Source organism: Ovis canadensis, chromosome 2 (genome assembly GCF_042477335.2).
Source record: "Ovis canadensis isolate MfBH-ARS-UI-01 breed Bighorn chromosome 2, ARS-UI_OviCan_v2, whole genome shotgun sequence".
In the NCBI taxonomy this organism is placed as follows: Eukaryota; Metazoa; Chordata; class Mammalia; order Artiodactyla; family Bovidae; genus Ovis; species Ovis canadensis.
The window spans coordinates 49,658,430-49,674,477 of record NC_091246.1 but is presented as its reverse complement, the minus strand read 5'-3'; the positions used below and the strand labels follow the sequence as shown (position 1 = coordinate 49,674,477).

The 16,048-nt window shown below is 44.9% G+C and overlaps 1 protein-coding gene and 1 long non-coding RNA gene across 2 annotated transcripts in view; both read right to left on the bottom strand.

Annotated features, from left to right (window-relative positions):
* GABBR2 (gamma-aminobutyric acid type B receptor subunit 2) overlaps positions 1–16,048 on the bottom strand; it is a 370,642-nt gene that overhangs the window by 290,068 nt on the left and 64,526 nt on the right. The window lies entirely within an intron of this gene.
* Positions 6,213–10,187, bottom strand: LOC138433435 (uncharacterized). The gene is made up of 2 exons (XR_011254306.1): positions 8,419–10,187; positions 6,213–6,992 (listed from the first exon to the last, which is right to left on the bottom strand). It is a non-coding gene; the product is annotated as an uncharacterized lncRNA (long non-coding RNA).

Genomic DNA, 16,048 nt, shown 5'->3' with positions numbered 1-16,048 from the left:
TGCATTCAGATGCTTGTATCTTTCCTTTTCTCCTTTGTTTTTTGCTTCTCTTCTTTTCACAGCTATTTGTAAGGCCTCCTCAGACAGCCATTTTGCTTTTTTGCATTTCTTTTCCATGGGGATGGTCTTGATCCCTGTCTCCTGTATAATGTCACAAACCTCTGTCTATAGTTCATCAGGCACTCTATCTATCAGATCTAGTCCCTTAAATCTATTTCTCACTTCCACTGTATAATCATAAGGGATTTGATTTAGGTCATACCTGAATGGTCTAGTGGTTTTCCCTACTTTCTTCAATTTCAGTCTGAATTTTGCAATAAGGAGTTCATGATCTGAGCCACAGTCAGCTCCTGGTCTTGTTTTTGTTGACTGTATAGAGCTTCTCCATTTTGGCTGCAAAGAATATAATCAATCTGATTTTGGTGTTGACCATCTGGTGATGTCCATGTGTAGAGTCTTCTCTTGTGTTGTTGGAAGAGGGTGTTTGCTATGACCAGTGCATTTTCTTGGCAAAACTCTATTAGTCTTCGCCCTGCTTCATTCCGTATTCCAAGGCCAAATTTGCCTGTTACTCCAGGTGTTTCTTGACTTCCTACTTTTGCATTCCAGTCCCCTAGAATGAAAAGGACATCTTTTGTTGGTGTTAGTTCTAAAACGTCCTGTAGGTCTTCATAGAACCATTCAACTTCAGCTTCTTCAGTGTTACTGGTTGGGGCATAGACGTGGATTTAACTTCAGTCCTTTCAATATCCAGTCACATGTGGACACCACTTGCATCCTACTGTGTGGCCACAGGAAAGAGACTCTGCTTCTTTGAGCCTCAGTCCTCCCGTCTGTGGGATGGATATGAACCCATTGCCCCAGCAAGCTGCGAGGGGTCTAAAATGCAAAGCAGAGACTCATGCTGTGAAATGCTGAGCATTTTAGAGAATGATTTTTATTTTTATTTTATTTTTTAAATATAAACTTATTTTAATTAGAGGCTAATTACTTTACAATATTGTAGTGGTTTTGCCATACACTGACATGAATCTGCCACAGGTGTACATGTGTTCCCCATCCTGAACCGCCTCCCACCTCCATCCCAGTCCACCAGCCCTGAGCAGCCTGTCTCATGCATCAAACCTGGAACAACCACTGTTATCATCAGACTCTGTGGGCCTACTAAGGACTCCTTCCTTAGAAATGCACTCCTTTACATGTGGAGCCAAATAATTAGCCCAGTCCTCATTTTTGAATCATAAACTACAAGAAACAAAGTCATTTTGAAAAATGGCTTTTCATTTGTCATGATTTTTTCATTTCCTCCAAGAGAAGGCAGACTGTACTAGGCAAAAATCAATGCTTCCCCATAATAATGTGCTTACAAGAGATCCGGGGCAGAAAGCCTCATAGAGAAGGGATGGAGGCTATCTATAGGATATACCAGCCACAACAAGAATCTGAAGATCAATACCATATGGACTTACATTAAAAATGCACAACCTTAATCAAAATACAAAACAGACTATAAGGCTTTAAGACAAAAACTATGTCTTGCCATTGAAAAAACATGCCTGCAAGCATCCCAGGTTTTTTTTTTTTTTAATGTATTCTTCTCTCAACCTAAATATTATCATTATCAAAGCAAGCTCCATATTCCAAGAACCTAGTCATTCCACCTTCATCCCACCCACAGCACATATATTTTATAACCACTAAAACCAGATCCTATGGCTATGACAGGAAGGAAGGAATAAACGTTTGTTAGGTGCTGGCTACGTGCCATGGTCTGTGCGAGTTGCTGGAGAAGCAAGGATGCTCAGGCTCAATCATATGTCAGACCACAGCGCTCTCTGGCCCCAGATCTTCTCGTGGCACCCCATTTCTCTTGGAGTCAAGGCCCTATAGTGCCCCCCACCTCATGTGACCTGCTTGTAGCTACATCCACACTCATGTCACCTCCTTTACTCTTTAGCCATGCTGGCCTCCTCACTGTTCCTACATGATTCCCAGGGCTGCTCTAACAAATTACCACACTTGAGGGGGTTAAGACAAGAGAAATATATTCCCTCACAGGACTAGAAGATGGAAGCCCCAAATCAAACCATTATCAGGGCCACGTTCTTTCAAGGCTCTAGGGAGAATCTGTTCAATGCCATTCTCTTAGCTGCTGGTGACAGCTGGCAATCCTTGGCATGTCTTGGCTTATAGACATATCATTTCAGTTCCTGCCTCTGTCATCACATGGCACCCCCCCTCTCTCCGTATGTCTCTGTCTCCCTGTGTCTTCTTTCCTCTTCTTCTAAGGACACCAGTCACATTGGATTAAGAGCACAGCCTCGTATGGTGCCATCTTAATTAATTATATCTGCAACAACCACACTTCCAAATAAGGTCACATTCACAGACACTGGGGATGAGGACGTCAACATATCTTTTGAGGGGACATAATTCAACCCACAATGCATACCAAGCCCCAGGGCCTTTGCACTTGCTATGCTCTCCGTGTTGAAAGCTCTTACCCCAGGGAGCAACATGGTTCATTTCTTCATCTACTCCAAGTCTTCACTGAAATACAGCCATCTCAGTGAGACTTTCCTGTTTATACTGTGTAAAACTGCAACACCCCCATCACCACAACACTCTCTGCCTTCTTTTCTTCCATGTTACTTATCTTCTGCCTGTATAATTTACTGATTTGCTTCTCTCTCTCTCCTTGCTAGAACAGAATGTAAACTCAAGGTGGGCAGAGATTTTCATGCATTTTGCGAAATGTTTCCCCCGTAGTGAGAACTTAAAATCACAACATAAGGTGATGGGGTCTGTAGGGCACAGCACAGGAGGCTATGGGGATAAAGAGAAGGCAGTGGTCAGGCTCCAACCTGCTGAGAGAAGTGTCAGTGGTGGCTTCCTGGAGGAGGTGTTATGTGAGCAGAATCAGGAAGAGTGAATGAAATAATCAAGTGCTAAGGCTGGGTGAGAAGGGGAGAGCAGAGGGGGCTACTCCAGGTGGACCAGCAGTATTCTAAAAGAGATCGGAACAATGACAACAACATTAATAACTACTGATGTCTCCTGAGTATTTATGTGCCAGACATTCTTCTAAGCACCTGTCTTAACTCCCTGAACCTTAATAACCTAGAAAGTAGGTCCTTCTGTTAGTTTCCTATTGCTGGTATAACAGGTTACCACAAGTTTAGTAGTTCAAAATAACACAACAATTCTCTCACTGTTCTGGAGGTCAGAAATCCAAAATAAGTCTCACTGGGCTAAAACCAAGGCACTGGCAGAGCTAATTCCCTTCTGGAGGCTCTCAAAGGGGAGAATCTATCCCTTTGCCCTCTCTTCTTCTAGAGGCTGCCTGCTCTCCTTTGCTCACGGCCCCTTCCTCCATCTTTAACACTAGCAGCGCAGCATCTTTGGATCTCTCTCTGACTTCCACTTCTCTTCCTTCTTTACTTGAACTTTCTAGTCTCCCTTAAAAGGACCCTTGTGATGATACCCAACCCACCCAAATAATTCAAGATAATCTCTCCATCTCCAGATCCTCAACTTACTCACATCTACCAAGCCTCTTCTGCCATATAAGGTAACATATTCACAGGTCTGAGATTAGAACAGAGACATCCTACGGGACCATGACTCTGCCTACCACAATCCTCATGCAGTTTTCAGATGGGGACCCTGAGGCTCTGAGTGGTTCTATAACTTCCCAGGCTTCTTGGGGAAGGTGGCTGAGCCAGGATTCAAAGCACAGTCTGACTTGCAGAGGCCATGGCCCACCCCCTGACTCCATGAGACAGCTCAGCTGGCACACAGATCTGCAAGTAACTCCCCATGGCTGGAGAGTCAGGGATGATGGGGGAACAGCAAGAGCTAACGCAGTCACAGCAGGGCAGGTGAGATGGCAAAAGACTTGTGAACTAAGGAGGAGCTGGACTTTATCCCTTGGGAAGTGGGGAGCCCCAATAGGGTGCGGCCTCACTCGCAAACAGCATGGATGTGTGTGAAGGACAGGCTGGCAGCAGCAAGGCAGGTACCTACAGGTCTCAGCAGACGTGCACTCACCACAAGGGTGCAGGCAGAGCAAGGGAAGTAAAAGATACCTTCACCTTGATTGTCTCAGCCTGCGATGGTCCAGAGGGAACTTGAACTTTATCCCCACTGGGACACTGGTATCCTGCCCCCGTTCCAGGAAAGGTTGATATATTTTGGTCAGAATTGTGAAAGAGAAAAACTTCAATTATCCTAACTGTTCAAACACTGTCTTCTAGGAGAAAAGAAATGAAATGTTAAACAAAAAGTGGGTGGGTGGCTGCAACAAAGACAGAATTAGGGCGGGAGGCAGAGGGTGTGGAGTGAGAGAGTCGCTGGTGGGGGAGGGACAGGAGGCATGAGGAGCTGCCGGGCAGCTGCAGAGGAGAATGGCGGATGGCAGCAGTGCCCGGGCTGGGGAGGGGTGGGCCTGAGCAAACGCACAGAGGGTGAAGGGCCAACCAGACTAGGAGCCCGAGTCAAGGGCCGACAGGCAGGCAGCTTGAGCTGACTTCCTGTAGGGCCTTGACAAGAATGGCTCTCCCTCTGGGCCTCCATTGCCTAATGTGTATCAGAGGCTATGAGAGACAAGGGGTCAGCCTGATGTTTTGTGGGGTTTTCTGCAACACCCAAACTCTCTCCTGTTGTCTGGCTGGCAGAGCCCCCGGAACCCCTCCTCCAGCCTCCTGAGGCTTTGCTGGTTGCCTCCCCACCCAGGAAGAATACCCCTGCTGGAACCAGAAAGTTGTTGGGAGCCTATACCTGAACTAGCACGCACTGTCAGGTAACGCAAAAGCCTCAGCTGAGGTCCCTGCAGAAGGTGCTGAAGCCTAGTCTGCATCCTAGTTGCCATGTTGCATACCCACATCCAAAAGTACACCTGTGCTCTCTGCACGCACCACCCCTCCCCTGCACCCACCTCCACATTCCACTCCACTCACCTAACTCAGGCAAAGAAACCCCAGACCATCAACACCAGCTCAGGACTCTAGATTGTCTGGGAGATACCACCCCACCAGTGCCCACACCACCTCCTGTGATTCCTCTGCCTCCTCCCAATGTGTCCTCAGACCCCATGTGGCCCAGGCCCCAAGGCGCTGTGCTGAGAGACCATGAGGCAGAGAGAATGCAGGCTCAGTAAGGAGTGTCCTGCACACTGGAAGGCTCTACACAGAGGCAGAGATGGTTAGGATCATTCCTCTTCAATGACTCATGCACAGTTATGGGCTCAGAGCCTCTGAATGTCTCAGACAGGCCCAAGACCAATCAAATCCATACTCCACTGGCCCCATGGCCCATCATTCTGAAGGAATGCATATATGCAACCATCTCCTTCAATCCTCACCGCAAACTCAAGAGGCAGAGACTGGTTTACACCCATTTCACAAATGAAGAAACTACGGCTCAGAGAGGTTTCAGCGGCTTGCCAAAGAGTACATGATACGTAGTGCTTGACATTCACACCAAGTGTACCTTCATCTCATGCCTGAGCAGGGACGTGCCATACCCAGGGATGCCAGGGCTCAGAGAGGACAGTGGAGGGAGCATCCCTGCCAACCAGGGCAGGGCCACTGCAGGCAGTGGGAGCAGCCCAGCCAAGCCCTGGAAATGAACCTGGAAAATGATGCTAAATAAAAAGAGCCCATTTACAACAGGGCACATACAAGGTAATTCCATTTATAGGGACCATCCAGAATAGGAAAATCCGTGCAGAGGGAAAGCAGACTAGTAATCGACAGGGGCTAAGGGAATTGAGGGTGGGAGGGAAATAGAGAGTGACTGCCAATGAGTATAGGATTTCTTTTTAGGATGATGAAAATATTCTCAAATTGATTATGGTAATGGCTGTTCAACCCTGTGAATGTGCTAATAATCACTGAATTATATGCTTTAAATGGGTGAATTATATAGTGTGTGAAATCTCTCTCAATAAAGTTATTATTTTTAAAAAGGATACGGAAGTGGGTCTGACCTCTGGTTTAGCTCAAGGTGAAGTCTTAGCAAGGTAGTTCAAAGCCTGGCTTCAAATCCTGCTCTACTTGCTACCTGAGTGATGTTGAACAAGCTACTTAAGCTTTCTGCGTCTGTGTTTCCCTAGGCATACAACTGAGGCAGTAATACGTCTTAGGGTTATGAGGTTTAAGTGAAATAATGTAAATACCTGTTCTTAGAAAGGCCTCACTCATTATAATGTCTAGACAATTACTTGTTGCTATTTTTATTACCTGAAGAAATAACAAGCATGAGGGCCTTTAGTCCAATTTGCATACTGTTTGTACAAAGCTACCTACTCTGTTCTAGCTATCATGAAGGGACTTAAAATCTGAAGGAAGAGAAACAAGCATTCAGTCAACAAACATTCATTTTTGCTTCTGACTGGAACTTTTCCGGTTTCCCCTGGAGAGCTGAGCCAGCAGAGAAGTTACAAGGAAGTGAATTTTAAGACACCACTGAGATCATCTTGCCTTGGGGACAAGGAGGACCTGAAACATGAACGTGCCCCAGTCTGAAATCCCCTTTCTCAAATGAGATGAGGCAGATGCGGCATCTGGCTTCAGGCAGGTTAGCTCAGCCCCTCTTCAGCCAGTTTGTCAGTGGCCCCGATTTCAGATGTGCCCATGATGCTTCTAGCCCACGCTGATTCCGGGCTTCCTTCTTGAATACACTGTTGAACACTGGAGGTCAAACAGCCAACAAGCTGCAGCATCTTCCTTAGCAGCCTCACTCCTCCTTGGGAAGGATACCTGGACCACATGAATGAAGCCAGCCTCTGGGACCCAGACAGAGACACTGGGAAGAACAGTCACACGGCACCCAAGAAACAGGCGGCCCTCTCAAGGGATTCAGTTCAGTTCAGTTCAGTTGCTCAGTCGTGTCCGACTCTTTGTGACCTCATGAATCGCAGCACGCCAGGCCTCTCTGTCCATCACCAACTCCCGGAGTTCACTCAGACTCGCGTCCATCGAGTCTAGGTGCTATGAATGAGACAGAGTTGGAATAAGTTATTCCCCAATCTCTTATCCTCTGTTCTGGCTACTGCTGGAATCATCTAGAACGATCACGTGGATTATTGCATTCCAGAGGTCTTTGGAAGTTGTGCCCAACAGTGGGTCTGTTAGTTTCATTGTGAATACCTTACTAACAACTAGAGCGGCAGGAGGGGAAAGCTGTTTCATGAAGTAGTATCCTCCCTGTCACAGGGAGATGACATCCACATGGGGCAGATGACAGGTAAGCACCCATCAAGGATGTTTTGAAGGGGATGCAGATGCTGGCTGACCATCTGTGAATCCCCACGGCCATCCTCCTTGGTTTCCGAGACTCTCAGCAGTACTTCAACCTGAGGCTCAGTCAGCTACAAAAATCACAAACTGAGTGAGCTGGAAGGGACCTCAGAGACCATCTGGTTCAGCCCCTCTATTTCACCAAGGAAAAAACTGACTTTGCAGCTGAGAAGTTAACTTGCCCAAGGTCACTCAGCTTTTCGGGCAGAGCCTGAAGTCTTAAAATTGGCCTCTTCAATCGGGCCTGAAGTTGGGCATTGGCAGCCCAACTTTTCTGCTAAAAAACTGTTTCAAGACTTTTTGTTTCCATGAATCATAGCCAAATGGCTTTTAATCAGATGAGGATGCTTCTCAAACACAGAGAATTTTCGAAAAATACAGCTTTCCCTCAGTACCATTAACAAACAGCAATCAGAATAAATGCTTTGAAAAGTTATACGATGTGAGATACAAGAATAATGACTTACATGTGTTTAAAATGATCCCACTTGAATCCAAGAATAAACTTTTAATTTTAGCCCGACTTTACAGATGAGGAGGTTGAAGACCAGGAAGCTTGCGAGAAGAAAGAACTAGAAGCACAGGCTGACTTCAAACCTAGGACTTTTGCTACTACCCAGGTATCCTAAAGTGACATGTTATAAAGAGATACACAAATTTTCAAAGGAAGGGGAGCTAATTATCTGGGCTGCCTGCTGGCTATAATCTCCCCCTGAATCACACTTGCTGAGGCCAGAGCCTTCTCTGAGCATTTGCTGGAGTTTGGCCAGCTCCAGGGCACCTCTGGGCTGCAAAACACTTGAGCTTGCTGTGAAATTGCCCACTTTTGGTGGTAACACCTCTCTTTTTTTCTCCTTTATATAAGAAGTACATGTAATGCTATTTCAAAGTGTTTCTATTAGCTATACCACTGTACTTGACTTTTCCTCTGAGCAATCACACCTCACTCTCTGCTCTGTGTGACCCAAACTGCCCTGAAAGTGGAACTTGCCTTTGCACATAGCCCTGCCTCCAACACTTCCTGCCAACTACTCCTCAAGATATTTTCCCTGCGACAAAAGGGCAAGGATTTGCTGCATGACAGAGTATGGGTCCCCCACCAGCCAACTTCTCTTACCTGCAGCTCTCCCAGCCTTCTCCATGCAGCTTAAGAAAACACACATCTTGTGAGAACAGGGCTGAGCTCCTCTCCCCTTGAGCATGGTTGACTTGTTTGCCAAATCTGAAACTAAGTCTAAGTCAAAATCAAGAGTAAATCCCAAATTCTGGGTAAAGAAAGAGATCATTTCTATACACACCTGGTACTAAACACCAAGAGTACATCTAAGCAAAGACGAAGTTGAGGTTGATGAGTGAGGCAATTCATTTGTGCTTGATATCTACACTTTTCCAAATGTGCTCCAAAATTATGTGCACTTTTACTTAGAGAAAATAGAGAGTATTCAAGTTTATGCTATTATTTTAATAAAGAATCATAATTTTCACAGAAAAGTCTAGAAGTGATCAGATGATGAGCCTAGAATTTCTGCTTGCTCTTATTCATACCCAAGCTGATTCTAATCATTAAGCTGAGTGAGCACATTTACTGAGAGAAGCTCTGTAAATCATAGGCAATTTTCTTTTCCTCAAGACTAGATCATATAAACCAAACCTGAAAGCAATGGCCATTATTTTCCTTACACCCCTAACAGCTTCAACATCCTCTGTACTCCAATTTTTCAAGTGGACATAGTAGACATTTCCTATCTAAGCATTCATCTTTCTCTTTCCTGATAGACCCTGATCTTCATTTGGGCTCCCTCGTCCCCCACGTGTAACAGCTTGCTCCCTGCTTGTGGGATCCTGGCCCATGAGTGGAATCAAATTGTGGTTTAGCCCCTTTTCCCTGATCGTGATTGGTGCAGCTGTCGCCAGTTAGAACACACAAATGCCTGAAGGAACGTGGCTGGAAAATTTGGGCCAGTGAACTATGAAGAAAAGTTTCCCGCAGTTACAGAACTAGACTCCATCATGACTAGGATGGGCCTAGGTATTCTTGCTTTCCTAGGCCCCTTCTCCAATAAACAAACAAATGTGAACATGTGTGTGCTAAAAATTACATTTTATGACGGTATTGCTTTTTGTTGTTTAGTCACTAAGTTGTGTCTGACTCTTCTGTAACTCCACAGACTGTAGCCCACCAGGCTCCTCCGTCCACAGGATTTCCCAGGCAAGAATACTGGAGTAGGTTGCCATTTCCTTCTCCAAGGGATCTTCCTGACTCAGGGACCGAACCCATGTCTATCTCCTACATTGGCAGGCAGATTCTTTACCACAGAGTCAGCAGGGAAACCCATGTACTAGTACAAAGATGAATTATTAATATCACATATCGGTGCATTTTCTCTAACTTCAAGTTCTTTCTTCCTATTAAAAAAAAAAAAGTATTTTTGTGGCCTTTTAAAAGTACCATGGGCCCTAGATATTGTGCCTACTGTATCTTACAGGTAAGATGACTCTGTTACAGGCTGAGTTGACCCCAAATATCCCCCTTACTCTGGACTTCTCACTGTGAGCCTACGGATTTCCTTATGGTTTATGCCACTCTGACTGGCTTTTCTATTACTGACAGCTGAGAGCATCCAGACATCTTGGAACAAAAGACATGAAGGATGGCCAGATGAGAAGCATTGAAAGGATGAGCCCAAATCGTAAATCAGACGTTGGCTTAAATCCCCATAACACTCATCTTTCTGGGTCTCAATTTTTGTATCTGTAAAATCATGTCATTATGACAGGTGGGGCTGCAGACACTGGGCAACATGTAATGGGCACAATGATGAACTATGAACTGATGAACTATAGACAGGGGTTCAGGACACTGTACAGGAGACAGGAATCAAGACCATCCCCAAGAAAAAGAAATGCAAAAAAGCACAATGGCTGTCTGAGGAGACCTTACAAATAGCTGTGAAAAGAAGAGAAGTGAAAAGCAAAGGAGAAAAGGAAAGATATAGCCATTTGAATGCAGAGTTCAAAAGAATAGCAAGGAGAGATAAGAAAGCCTTCTTCAGTGATCAATGCAAAGAAATAGAGGAAAACAACAGAATGGGAAAGACTAGAGATCTCTTGAAGAAAATTAGAGATACCAAGGGAACGTTTCATGCAAAGATGGGCTCAATAAAGGACAGAAATGGTATGGACCTCATAGAACCGGAAGATATTAAGAAGAGGTGGCAAGAATACATGGAAGAACTGTACAAAAAATATCTTCACGACCCAGATAATCATAATGGTGTGATCACTCACACTCACCTAGAGCCAGACATCCTGGAATGTGAAGTCAAGTGGGCCTTAGGAAGCATCACTACGAACAAAGCTAGTGGAAGTGATGGAATTCCAGTTGAGCTCTTTCAAATCCTAAAAAATGATGCTGTGAAAGTGCTGCACTCAATATGCCAGCAAATTTGGAAAACTCAGCAGTGACCATAGGACTGGAAAAGGTCAGTTTTCATTCCAATCCCAAAGAAAGGCAATGCCAAAGAATGCTCAAACTACTGCACAATTGCACTCATCTCACACTCTAGTAAAGTAATGCTCAAAATTCTCCAAGTCAGGCTTCAGCAATACGTGAACCATGAACTTCCTGATGTTCAAGCTGGTTTTAGAGAAGGCAGAGGAACCAGAGATCAAATTGCCAACATCTAATGGATCATCAAAAAAGCAAGAGTGTTCCAGAAAAACATCTATTTTTGCTTTATTGACTATGCCAAAGCCTTTGACTGTGTGGATCATAATAAACTGTGAAAAATTCTGAAGGAGATGGGAATACCAGACCACCTGACCTGCCTCTTGAGAAATCGGTATGCAGCTCAGGAAGAAACAGTTAGAACTGGACATGGAACAACAGACTGGTTCCAAATAGGAAAAGGAGTACGTTGAGGCTGTATATTGTCACCCTGCTTATTTAACTTCTATGCAGAGTACATCATGAGAAACTCTGGGCTGGAAGAATCACAAGCTGGAATCAAGATTGCCGGGAGAAATATCAATAATCTCAGATATGCAGATGACACCACCCTTAATGGCAGAAAGTGAAGAGGAACTAAAAAGCCTCTTGATGAAAGTGAAAGAGGAGAGTGAAAAGGTTGACTTAAAGCTCAACATTCAGAAAATGAAGATCATGGCATCTGGTCCCATCACTTCATGGGAAATAGATGGAGAAACAGTGGAAACAGTGTCAGACTTTATTTTTGGGGGCTCCAAAATCACTGCAGATGGTGACTGCACCCATGAAATTAAAAGATGCTTACTCCTTGGAAGAAAAGTTATGACCAACCTAGATAGCATATTCAAAAGCAGAGACATTACTTTGCCAACAAATGTCCATCTAGTCAAGGCTATGGTTTTTCCTGTGGTCATGTATGGATGTGAGAGTTGGACTGTGAAGAAAGCTGAGCACCGAAGAATTGATGCTTTTGAACTGTGGTGTTGGAGAAGACTCTGGAGAGTCCCTTGGACTGCAAGGAGATCCAACCAGTTCATTCTGAAGGAGATCCATCCTGGGATTTCTTTGGAAGGAATGATGCTGAAGCTGAAACTCCAGTACTTTGGCCACCTCATGCGAAGAGTTGACTCATTGGAAAAATCTCTGATGCTGGGGGGGATTGGGGGCAGGAGGAGAAGGGGACGACAGAGGATGAGATGGCTGGATGGCATTACTGACTCGATGGATGTGAGTCTGAGTGAACTCTGGGAGTTGGTGATGGACAGGGAGGCCTGGCGTGCTGCGATTCATGGGGTCGCAAAGAGTCGGACACGACTGAGCGACTGAACTGAACTAAATGGGCAGAATTATTAGGGGTTGCAGGAGTTTGAGTAGAGGCTCAGTGACTGGCTAGTGCAGGAATGACTCAATTTCCACTTCCTTTTGTGTTTTGCTTCTTTAACTCAGTAGCAACAGGGTCAGAGAAATGATCCAAACAAAAACAGCAAAAGGAGGAAAGAGAAACAAAGGGAATTAATTTGGGAAGTCAAGAGACTATTGGGAATTGGGAAACTAAATTGGGAAACTAAAGCCAGCAAGAACCACACAATAAGGGCCAAAAGCCAGTGAAGGAAGTAGGACCTTAGGGTCCCGGCCCATGTCTACTGTTAACTCACAGCAAGCCCCTGGGAAGTCCTTTTTTCTCTTGGGCCTCAAGTCTCCCTTTGTTAAAGAAAAGAGAAACAAAAAGAGGAAGTATGCCTTTTTCAAGTGCTCACTAGCCCTATTTGGTTAGTGGCTACCATTCTAGAAACTGCAGATACACAACAGTTCCATCATCACAAAAAGTTCTTTCGTACAGTACTGCTGTAGAGTACATAAACCATTGTTAAATACTATGTTAATATAAAAACTGGGCTTCCCAGGTGGTGCTACTGGTAAAGAATCAACCTGTTAATGCAGGAGACACAAGAGATACGGGTTCAATCCCTGGGTCAGGAAGATTCCCTTGGGGAACGAAATGACAACGCACTCCAGCATTCTTGCCTGGAAAATCCCATGAGGAGAGGAGACTAGTGGGTCACAGTCCGTGCGACCACAAAGAGTCAGACACAACTGAGCATACTAATTTTTAATAAATAAATAATATAAAAACTATCGGTGATAGCCATAAAATCAAATTGAGTGGATTCACAAATATCTCATGAACTTCTTTGGTGCTTACATACGTAAGAAACAAGAAACACAGGGCAAGGAATCCAGAAATTTGGATTCAAGCCTTGACTCTCACTTCCTGGCTGTGCGACCCCAGAAGAGACAACATACCTTTCTAAGCCTCAGCTTCCTCATGTGTAAAATGAGAAAAATGATAGTTTCTATCGTGTAGGGGTACAGCTATGATCACAATAGCTAATACACGAATTCAATGAATATTTATTGTGTCTATTATGTGCCAATAACTACCCTACACACTGGAGATAAACAGGTAATGGACTAGACCGATATCCCTGCCCCCATGGAGTTGACATTCTGACATCAGATTTTAGCAAACGTGAGCTATCAGTCCTGATAATCGTACGGCAGTACTCTGACTCACATTGGCGTTGGCATTGTCAATGTCATTGTCATTGATGGAGACTCATCTCTCAAGCAGTAAGAATGTAATTTCGATTTTAAAATATTGGGCCCTCTAACTTATCTCCCTCCCCAACACAGAGCTCAACTAAAAATTCTTTAAACTTGTGCGCTGCTATGGGTTACATCATAAAACCAAAGACTTCCCTATGACATCTGAATCTAATTCAAGAAAAAAACCTGATTTCAGCAGCTTTTAGTCCAGACTTTAGGAAAAAATTAATCATGCATGCATTCAACTAGCAATGAGCAAACTTGATAATTTAAGCAGTTTAGCAATTGGATTGAAATTTTACAGCTAATTTAAAGTACTCCACACTACTGACTTCAGACTTGAGGTTACAAAGCTGAATTAGCCTGGACAAGAGCAATTACTCAGCACTTTCTGTGCACGTGGCCTTGACTGACTTTTAGGCACAATGAAGTGACTGCTCATATCCAACCACAGTCAGCTGGACGCATATATGCCACACGGACCTTGTTTTCATGCTTGTTGAAGCAAGGCTGGTTCTTATTTATCCTTGTCGCCCCCAGCCTGACAAAAGCCGCCACACACTCCACAAATGAATTAGTAAGTAAGTCTTAGAAGGGTCACAGTGATAAATTTATCACTGTGTAACTTTAGGCAAGCTGCTTAATCTCTCTGAAACTGTTTCTTTATCTGCAAAATAGAAATAATAACAATACTTTCAAGATAGTTGTGAAACAGTAGAGATGATGTATATACAGCATCTGGCACATAGTAGGTACTAAATGTCAGTGCGGCCATTTTAAAACATGGCTTCAAAACTCTTAGACATATCTCCCTTTAGAGGAAGTGTGTGTGTCTCTGTCCCCTCCTATCAAATTTGAGAAGACTTGGGACTGTTCTGGTCAACAAAGTACGGTAAGAGTGAGGCTATATGACCTCTAAGATGGGGTCATAAAGGCCATGTAGCTATAACCTGCTGCTCTTGAAACATGCACTCAGGATTTCTTCTTGGGCTCTCAGGAGGCTCCATCTCAAAACCCAGCCACTTGCTGTAAGAAACCAAACCATATGGAGACACTGTGTGTTGGGCCTCTGACAGTCTCAGCTAAGCTCAGACATTAAGTCTTCCCAAATCACAGGGCAGGACAAGCCATCCCTGTGATTTCCTGACCCACAAGGTCCCTGAGCATAATAAAGTGATGGAAGGATGGTTGTTTCACCCCCAAGTTTGGGAGGTTTTGCACTGGGTGGTAAGCAATTGGAACACCCAGTCGGTATCACTCATTCACTCAGCCACCACTGTGGCCTCCATGCATGAAGCAATGCGGTGCACTCTGGAGAGTCTCAGAAAGTGCACAAACCAGTGGAGAAACACAACTGTGCTCAGCTAGTGGTGTGCTGGTCAACGTTTCATTAACACCTGAGGGTAGCAGACAGCCTGGCTTGAGGCAGTGAACAATTTCCGCCTTATGAATACCATCATTGCCTGTATCAAGCTACCAAGTTGAAGTCATCCAGCTTCAAACATTCCCAAGAAGTTCCCACGAGCTCTTTTGAGCCAGTGCAAGTCAGTTCCAGATGCCACTGTCAGAAGACCTCAGTGTGCGGTGAAAAGCCAACACAAAAGGGCAGCAAAAATGTTAGGGGCAAAGGAGAGCTTGGGGATGAGGTAATGAAGGCCATTTAAGTCCCAAACTCCCAATACGGTCTCCAAGGAATGGTAAGGAACAAGAAGAACACATAATATGCGCACCTTTAACAAAATAGAAGATGCGGATTCCCCAGACCTCAAATTACCTAGAAGTGGAAAAGCAAAGTCAAAATCTCAGTGAGAGCAAGTGCTGAGAACTGCAGTTTGGAGAAAACTATAGAGGAGAGAGGAGCCGGTAGCAGGTAGATGGTTTTAAAGCTCACCTAAAACCATCCTAGAACAAGAAAGACCCTGGAAATAAATATCAGTGGGTCCAACTACAGGGAATGGATTTGTAAGGAGGAGAGGTAAGGAGATGGTCTTTCCAAGGTAATGCCTGGGGGAGGGGGAGAAGAGGATCAAGGAAAAGAGAGGTGCCGTGGAAGTCTCAACAAAAAGGGGAGAGTCTAGAATCCGGCAAGACAAAGAAAATCAAAGAACATGCAATCCCTCCCCTCGCCTCTTCCTCAAAAGAAAAAAAAATGTCAGGGATGGTGACTGAGTCTCCCCAGGGCCAGCACTGTCCCATCTGTAAAAGAAGGCTGGGTCCAGGTCTAAATGCATATGAGTCCATGTTTTAAATATTCTTGTACGAAATCGAGGGTTCCTCCTAATCTGCATTTGGGTTAGTTTCCCCAAAAGCAGAGCTTGCCTGAGAGTAGAGAGGCCAGCCCTCCTGCAAGGGAGCCAAGAGGCAAGACAGACAAGAAAAAGTGGATGCAGGGCAAGTTGCTGAGCCAGTCATTGCTGTGGGCAACTGAGGAACCGGCAGGAATGCTTCTCCAAACTGGCCCTCAGGAGGAGGAGGCCAAGGCATCCAGCCTGTGTTGGTCTAACTCCTCGGAGAAGCAGATGCCAGGACAGGATTAGATGTTTAAGACTGTCACAGGGGAAAGGCCTCTGAGAGAGAAAGGGGTTGGGAGAGCCTGAGACCACAGTGTAGGTCTGACCCCACGAGCAGGACAGAGAACAATCGGGAAGCGTGG